Genomic DNA, 8,089 nt, shown 5'->3' with positions numbered 1-8,089 from the left:
CCTCAAAATATTGTACATTTTGCTTCCCCACCCTGTAGTTTTTATTTATTTCAGTTAACGAAAAAAAATTTTTCAATTCTAGACGTCCTCATTTTGTTAGTTTTCGTTAACAATAATAACCTTGGTTGGGACCCCAAATGGAGCTCAAATGGGGTCGCCTAAAATTTCTAGTAATTGATAAAAAAAAAAATAAAAAAAAAATACTAATAAAAAATATATGTTGACAGAGACAATCCCAATCCATAACAAACTGTGGTTGTGAAACTGCAGCACTGTGGTTCTGTTCATGTGTCAAATGTTCATTGTGGTCAGTTTCAGATGCTGCGGCTCTTTCATAACACTGGTTAACAACAAATTTGTTTCAGTTTTTTGAGCTGATTTAGTTTAATTTTGGTGTGCTGAATCCAAAAATCACATTAATTTTGCTCAATCAGGTCAACTTTCTGAACTATGCAACATATTGGCTTTTGAACATTTTTGCTTACATTTATGGGCATTTTCACATCATATGATACAAAATTCTTTCCTATTTCTTGCAATAAACGAGTTCTGAAGATTTTACTTTTGCCAATTTATGATTAATGTTTTTTTTTAAATATTACAGGTGAATGAAATGGCTTCGACTAGAACACAGGTGTCAAACATGCGGCCCGGGGGCCAAATCCGGCCCACCAACGGGTCCAGTCCGGCCCGTGGGATGAATTTGTGAAATGCAAAAATTACACTAAGATATGAACAATCCTTTTAGTTCAGGTTCCACATTCAGACCAATTCAATCTCCAGTGGCAGGACCAGTCAAAGACTATCAGAATAACATAGAAAGAATGACAACTCTAAATTTTTCTCTTTGTAAATGTAAATATTTTCATGTATTGACACTAAAAGTATAATTTCATTAAAAATCTGAATAACCTGAACAAATATGAACATTTTGAAACGTCTGAAGTGGAACTTTACCAATATTCTGCCTGTTATTAAATATTTTATGTATTTGTTGATCTGCTGTGATCTGTAGGTTGTAATGTACATGTGTAAATGATAAACTGAAGCATAATATTGTTAAAATTACACTTATTTATTTGGTTTGTTCATGTTATTCACATTTTTGAAAGGATAGTTTGTAGAGGTAAACCTTTTCATAATGTAAATTTACTTTTTTCACTCTAAAACATAGAGAAAAGTTTGGAGTTGACATTATTTATATATTATTACTTTATTATTTTACTTGTTCGGCTCACTGCAGATCAAATTTAGCTGAATGTGGAACTGAACTAAAATGAGTCTGACAGCCCCGGACTAGAAGATCTGGCAAAAATAAGCCTGAGGTATTCTGCTACATCTGCGGTGAATACACCATTGTACCGAACAGGAATCCTGTTAGAAAATGATTTTTTTTTTTCTTAAAACCTATTTTGGGTGAGAACGATATAAAAAATCAACTGATAAAGTCACAAAAATGTAATCAATTTTGTGAGAAGATCAAATTTTTCAAAATCAAATTAAACAAAAAAAACCTGACCTGATTGAGAAAAACAGATGTCATTTTTGGCTTTAGCGGTGCAGAATGGTCCTAATTCAGTTGAAAAAATCTAGACAACTTGCAAAAAAATTTTTTTGTAACCCAGCCTTATTCATACAGGGTGGGGAAGCAAAATTTACAATATTTTGAGGCAGGGATTGAAAGACAGTGTATGACCAATTAGTTTATTGAAAGTCATGAGAATTTATTTGCCACAAGAAAATGTCCATAATAGAAAATGTTTTTATTCTATGTGTCCTCCTTCTTTCTCAATAACTGCCTTCACACGCTTCCTGAAAGTTGTGCAAGTGTTCCTCAAATATTGGGGTGACAACTTCTCCCATTCTTCTTTAATAGTATCTTCCAGACTTTCTGGTAATAGTTTTGCTCATAGTCATTCTCTTCTTTCCATTCTAAACAGTCTTTATGGACACTCCAACTATTTTTGAAATCTCCTTTGGTGTGACGAGTGCATTCAGCAAATCACACACTCTTTGACGTTTGCTTTCCTGATTACTCATATGGGCAAAAGTTTCTGGAAAGGTATGGATAATAGTGTTAGGTATGATTATGACATCAGTATATGTTTGGTTTCAAAACAACTGACGTAGTGCCTGCTGAGAAAAAACAACTAACTGTTCATTGTACATTTTGCTTCCCCACCCTGTAGTTTCAGTTCTTGTTTGTTCAGTATTAATTGTCCTCCTTGTAAATCACAGCTGGACTGACTGGACAGATCCTGACCAAGGAAAATAAAACTCTCCCTTTGTGCAGTAATCTACACCTGGATTTACGGCTCTAAAATTAATGTTTATTTGCAACGTAGTATAACAAACTATTACATGATCAAAAACAAATTATTTTAGCAAAAAAAAAAAAAAGTCTCTGTTTTGAATGTCTGGGGTCGCCAGAAATGTGTGACGTTAAAATGGAGTCAGGAGGCAAAAAAGGTTGGAAACTACTGCTTTAAATGCTGTGTTTGTAATGTCATTTTTCAGTTTCAACTTTCTGTCACCTTTTTGACGTGGAGGGGAGGGGCTAGGAGGGTGTCATTTGCATATTATTTGCATATTGAAAACAGCGACCCCTGGCTCAGTTGGCTACTAGATGCTTGAATATAAGAGCTTTCTCCAAATGTCATGTACAAGTTCACCTGGAGCTCCTCCCACTCCTTTTCGAATATGCAAATGAAGTCGTACTTTGTTTTTTATGTATATGTACAGGTTTTGGTTTGTTTTCTTTTCTTATAATCTGTTTCATTTGTAAAAACTAAGTAGGATTGCTTTGTTTTGTTGCATATTTGAAATAAACGAAACTAAACCTGGAGCTCCCAAACCACGAATTAGTCTGTTTCTTTATCAAGAAGTGGAATGGATTTAAGTTCATTTTGAAAAGGTGTTATCATACAAGTAACTCAAAAACTTCCTTAGATCTGACTCATTTAATGAAGATAAGATCCATGTTGCTTCAAATCTACATTTTTTGCATTTAGAAGATGGTGCAAAGGCAGAATTTACTGACAAATGTGGAAAAAAAAAAAAAAGCACTTTACCGGGCTTTGCAAAAGTTCTGTTACACTTGTTGAGACATTCACGAAAATGAACACAAAGATTTTTTGGTGCAATAAGATAATTTTTTATTTTCCAAATATTTCAATATATGTGTTAATGATAATATTAATCAGAAATGTGGCCACCCTCGGCTGCAATCACACGCTGCAGACGGGACCTGAAGGCTGTGTGCACCTTGCGGACATAGTCCTTCTTCATTCCTGCCCACACACGGTTGACAGAAGTCTTGAGCTCCTCGACACTAGTGTGCCGGACCTTGCAGGCCTTACCCTCAACGTGCGCCCACACGCTGTAGTCGAGGGGGTTGAGGTCAGGTGACTGCGGCGGCCACATGTCCTTCGACCAGAAACTCAAGCTGGACCCTAACCACTCTTGCACAGCCTTGGCAGTGTGGGCTGGTGCACCATCCTGCTGGAAGACAGTCTCCCTTCTTTGTGATCTTTTTCACCCACGGCAGGACTTTTGTGGCCAAGATGTCCCTGTAGTCGGCTGCGGTGAGCCTGTAGCCAGTCCTGAACCATATGGGTGGCATTTTCTCACCATTTGAAGCCACAACGCCGAGCATCATCACAGAGGCTGGGCGTTTGGTCACAGACACGTATGGGACTGTGGAGACATCCTGGCCGAAGCTGACCACACGATCGTTCTGCTTATTGATGACTGGATCGACTGTGAAGGTCTTTTCATCAGAAAAAATCAGAACTCGATTGCCATGGCTCTTCAAGTCGTTAAGAAGGCGACGACTACGCTCCTGGCGTTGTTCTCGCATACGGTTGGTTAGCAGAGGCCTTGGTACACGCCTTAAGCTCTTGCCACCTTCCTCCTTGACAGCCCTGGACACTGTGGCCACCGAGATCTTCTTTTTCTTTGTGAACTCAGCCGTTTTAAGCGTCGGATTGCTTTCACAGGCCTTTCTCACCACCGAACGCTTGACAACTTGAGGTCTGCCTGATCGTGGTCGATCTTTCAGGTCTTCACCATTCTTGAGCCTCTCAGCGACTCTGCGGACGGTCATCCGGCTGATGTTCAGCTGTTTGGCTATGTCAGACTTGTTGTGGCCAGCACGAAGGAGAGCAGCTATCTCAACTCTTTTGACTTCCATTTTGATACAACTTCACCGGCGAACAAATTTGTATTCATGACACCTGCCTATAAGGTAGAACTTTCAGTTTGTTTAATGGAATTTTTCACTCCGACATGTAAATGTCTCTAAAGATCATGAAACCGAGTGTAACAGAACTTTTGCAAAGCCCGGGTATAACTGATGTAATATTGAGATGTGTGTTTTCATGAGTCAATGGATGCAGAACTGAATGTTTTATGAAGGAAATTTTTGCCAAATCTGTTAAATCTGCTATAAAAATAACACATAATGACAGGTTCATGTATAATTAGAATGTTCAGCAGAGGTCAGAGGTCATCAACCAGCTTATTTAGGCTGAAAATGTCCCATTAATGATCCATTATTGATCAGACTGGATGTCAAAGTTTGATTTCGCATCGAGAAAACATTAATATCAGCCATTTGTTATTATAAATGTCATTTCAAGGTGAAAGTGTTCAAAATAAGTGCATGTGTGGTTATTCTAAGCTCATGTTTGACACTATGCTAAATGCTAAAAGGGAGAAATTCAAGATTCATGTTTCTAAAGAGTATTTGCAAGAAAAAAAATTGAACATGTCAAACATCAAAACATGAAAAACAAATAAAAGTAATATATTTTTATTATATTATAATATTATATAATAAATAATACAATATTATACAGTATTTATATCAAGTTTTTCTGAATAGAGTTAATAAATCCTGTTTTTCGACACACAAAAATGCACAAAGTGAAACTGAAACACACATTAAAACTTCACTCAGGTTCAGATATTAACGTGATTTAGATGAGAAAATAAAAACAAATAACTCTGCCTCCTTTTGTGCATGTTTTGTGTTTTTTTTCTCTAACTGATCTACATAGCAGCACCATATGTTCGACATAAATAAATCACTAACAGTCCCACGGTGAGTCTGTTATTACAACTCATTAGAAAAGGCTTCAAAGACACTGAGCCCAAAGAAAATAATCTAATATTTTTGTAAAATCAGTGCTATCTACAGTTTGGAACAGCCTTGCCATATTTAATAATACACACAAAAGTATAAAAATGGCTCAATAAATTAATTCATGCGCCAATACATGATACAAAACCAATTAAAAGGTATTTTTTATGAAGTTATCTGTAAAATGTGACAAAAATGGCTCTCTGTATTGTCATTTTTTAACCGTTTTAATTCAATTTTGTGTTAAAAACCCCAGTTATTTACTTCAACATTTCATTTATTTATTTATTTTGTCTTTATTTGTATTATATAAATGTATTTGAATTTGTATTTATATAAAAAAACAATAAATTGATAAAATGTCAGATGAAAATTAAATATAAAAAGAAAGAATTTTAGGGCCATAAAGAGAGAAAGAAAATGTAAATAGAAAACAACACAAAAATACATGTGTGGATAAAAATTAAAGAAGGAAAAATATAAATAAGGACAAAATCAATAAATAAATGGTACTGAAAATCAAATGTTAAAGTAAATAACAAGCGTTTTTAACACAAAATTAAATTAAAACGGTTAGAAATGACAGTACTAGGAAGTTATCTGTAAAATGTGGCAAAAATGGTTATTTGTATTGCCATTTCTGATCGTTTTCATTTAATTTTGTTTTAAAAACCCCAGTTATTTACTTTAACAGTTCATTTTCCGTATCATTTATTTATTTATTTTGTCCTTATTTATTTTTTTCCTTCTTTAATTTTTATCCGCACAGAAATGCAAAATGGAGACCCATAAATAAATAGGCTTGGATAAATAAAAAGAGGAAGAAAATGCAAGAGGGGGAATACTGAGGAGGTAAATATGACTATGAAAAAAAAAAAAAAAAAAAAGCCAATAAATTAATAAAATGTCAGGTGAAAATAAAATATAGAAATAAATAATTTTGGGGCCATAAAGAGATAAAGAAAATGTAAATAAAAAACAATGCAAAAATAAATGTGGATAAAAATTAAAGAAGCAAAAAAAGAAATAAGGACAAAATAAATAAATAAACGGTACAGAAAATTAAATGTTAGAGTAAATAACTAGCGTTTTTAACACAAAATTAAATTAAAACAGAAATGACAATACTAGGAAGTTATCTGTAAAATGTGACAAAAATGGTTATTTATATTGTCATTTCTAACCATTTTAAATTAATTTTGTGTTAAAATCCCAGTTATTTACTCTAACAGTTCATTTTTTGTACCATTTATTTATTGATTTATTTTGTCCTTATTTCTATTTTTGCTTCTTTAATTTTTATCCACGCAGAAATGTAAAATGGAGACGCAGAAATAAACTGGCTTAGAAAAATAAATAGAGGAAGAAAATGCCAGAGGGGGAATACTGAGGAGGTAAATATGACTATGAATAAAAAAAAAAAAAAAAAAAGCCGATAAATGAATAAATGTCAGATGAAAATAAAATATAGAAATAAATAATTCTGGGGCCATAAAGAGATAAAGAAAATGTAAATAAAAAACAATGCAAAAATAAATGTGGATAAAAATTAAAGAAGGAAAAATATAAATAAGGACAAAGTAAATAAATGATATGGAAAAAGAAATGTTAAAGTAAATAACTAGCGTTTTGATGCAAAATTAAATTAAATACTAGGAAGTTATCTGTAAAACGTGACAATAAAAACAACCGTTTTTGTCACATTTTACAGATAACTTCATAGAAATACCTTTTAATTTTTTTTGGCACATGAATTAATTTATCGAGCCATTTATATATTTCTGTTTATATTATTAAATATGGCAAGGTCGGTCCTCCATACTCTCATCATCCCTGCTGTTTTTCAGCCCAATACAAACAAAACTACTTCCGTAATGCATCCAAACATCTGATTTAGTCAAACTTAGCTAAAACTAAAGCCGAATATTCACACACTGGATGAAAATATTAGCCCTTTAGGAAAATGTCTTATTTTACAGAATTTCAAAAGTGCTGTTAAACATTTATAATTATTTCTTTTTTATTTCTTTTATCATTTATTATTTCTAGTTTAAACTCATTTCTCAATATAAAAGTCAGTTCTTAAGGAGGAAAATACACTATATTTATATTATTATTTTAAATATTCTACCTTTAAATTTCTAAAATATTTGTCATGCTCTGACTTAGGAAGAAAAATCTCCCAGAAAACTAAAAGGAAATATTGATGTTTTTATCTGAAATCAGCATAAACAGGACTTTTTACAGCTGTCAGACATGATGTGTCCCAATATTTATGTCCATATAGTTTAGAAACATCAATATTTCCTTAAAGTTTAATGGGAGATTTTTCTTCTCAAGTGAGATGTGAAGAAAGTAGATGGTTAGTTGTGGTAGAACATTATTATTTACAGTCAGAGCAGGAAAAATATTTAAGAAATTTAAAGGAAGAACATTTAAAATCAGAGTCAAGGATAAAAAAAATGTTGAGAGAAATTAAGTAAAAACCAGCTCTGAGTCATTTTGGAAGCAAAGATAACAACTTAACCTAAACTAATGATATTTATCCCAATATAAAACTATATTATAACATAAGAACAAACACCATATTTGTTCATTTTCGTCATTGTTTGTTGCGTTAAAGTGAATTTTTTTGACTTTTGGACTAAATGATGCTTCACAGATACAATAAAAGTAAAAAAAGATTAAAAAAATAAAAAAATAAAATAAAATCAATGTTGATCTGAGGCATTTTAGAAGCAAAGTTAAACCAAAATTACCAATGTAATGATATTTATCCCAATATAAAACTATATTATAACATAAGAACAAACACCATATTTGTTCATTTTCGTCATTGTTTGTTGCGTTAAAGTGAATTTTTTTGACTTTTGGACTAAATGATGCTTCACAGATACAATAAAAGTAAAAAAAGAGTAAAAAAAAACCATAAAATTAAATAAAATC

General features: G+C 32.6%; 1 long non-coding RNA gene across 1 annotated transcript; it reads left to right on the top strand.

Annotated features, from left to right (window-relative positions):
* LOC115415017 (uncharacterized) lies at positions 1-3,226 on the top strand. The gene is made up of 3 exons (XR_003934752.1): positions 1-12; positions 101-105; positions 3,064-3,226. It is a non-coding gene; the product is annotated as an uncharacterized LOC115415017 (long non-coding RNA).
* Positions 3,227-8,089: the final 4,863 nt, after the last annotated feature.

The sequence above is a fragment of the Sphaeramia orbicularis genome, chromosome 24 (assembly GCF_902148855.1).
Source record: "Sphaeramia orbicularis chromosome 24, fSphaOr1.1, whole genome shotgun sequence".
In the NCBI taxonomy this organism is placed as follows: Eukaryota; Metazoa; Chordata; class Actinopteri; order Kurtiformes; family Apogonidae; genus Sphaeramia; species Sphaeramia orbicularis.
The sequence above is the reverse complement of the archived record's forward strand: the minus strand, read 5'-3'. Positions and strand labels throughout refer to the sequence as shown.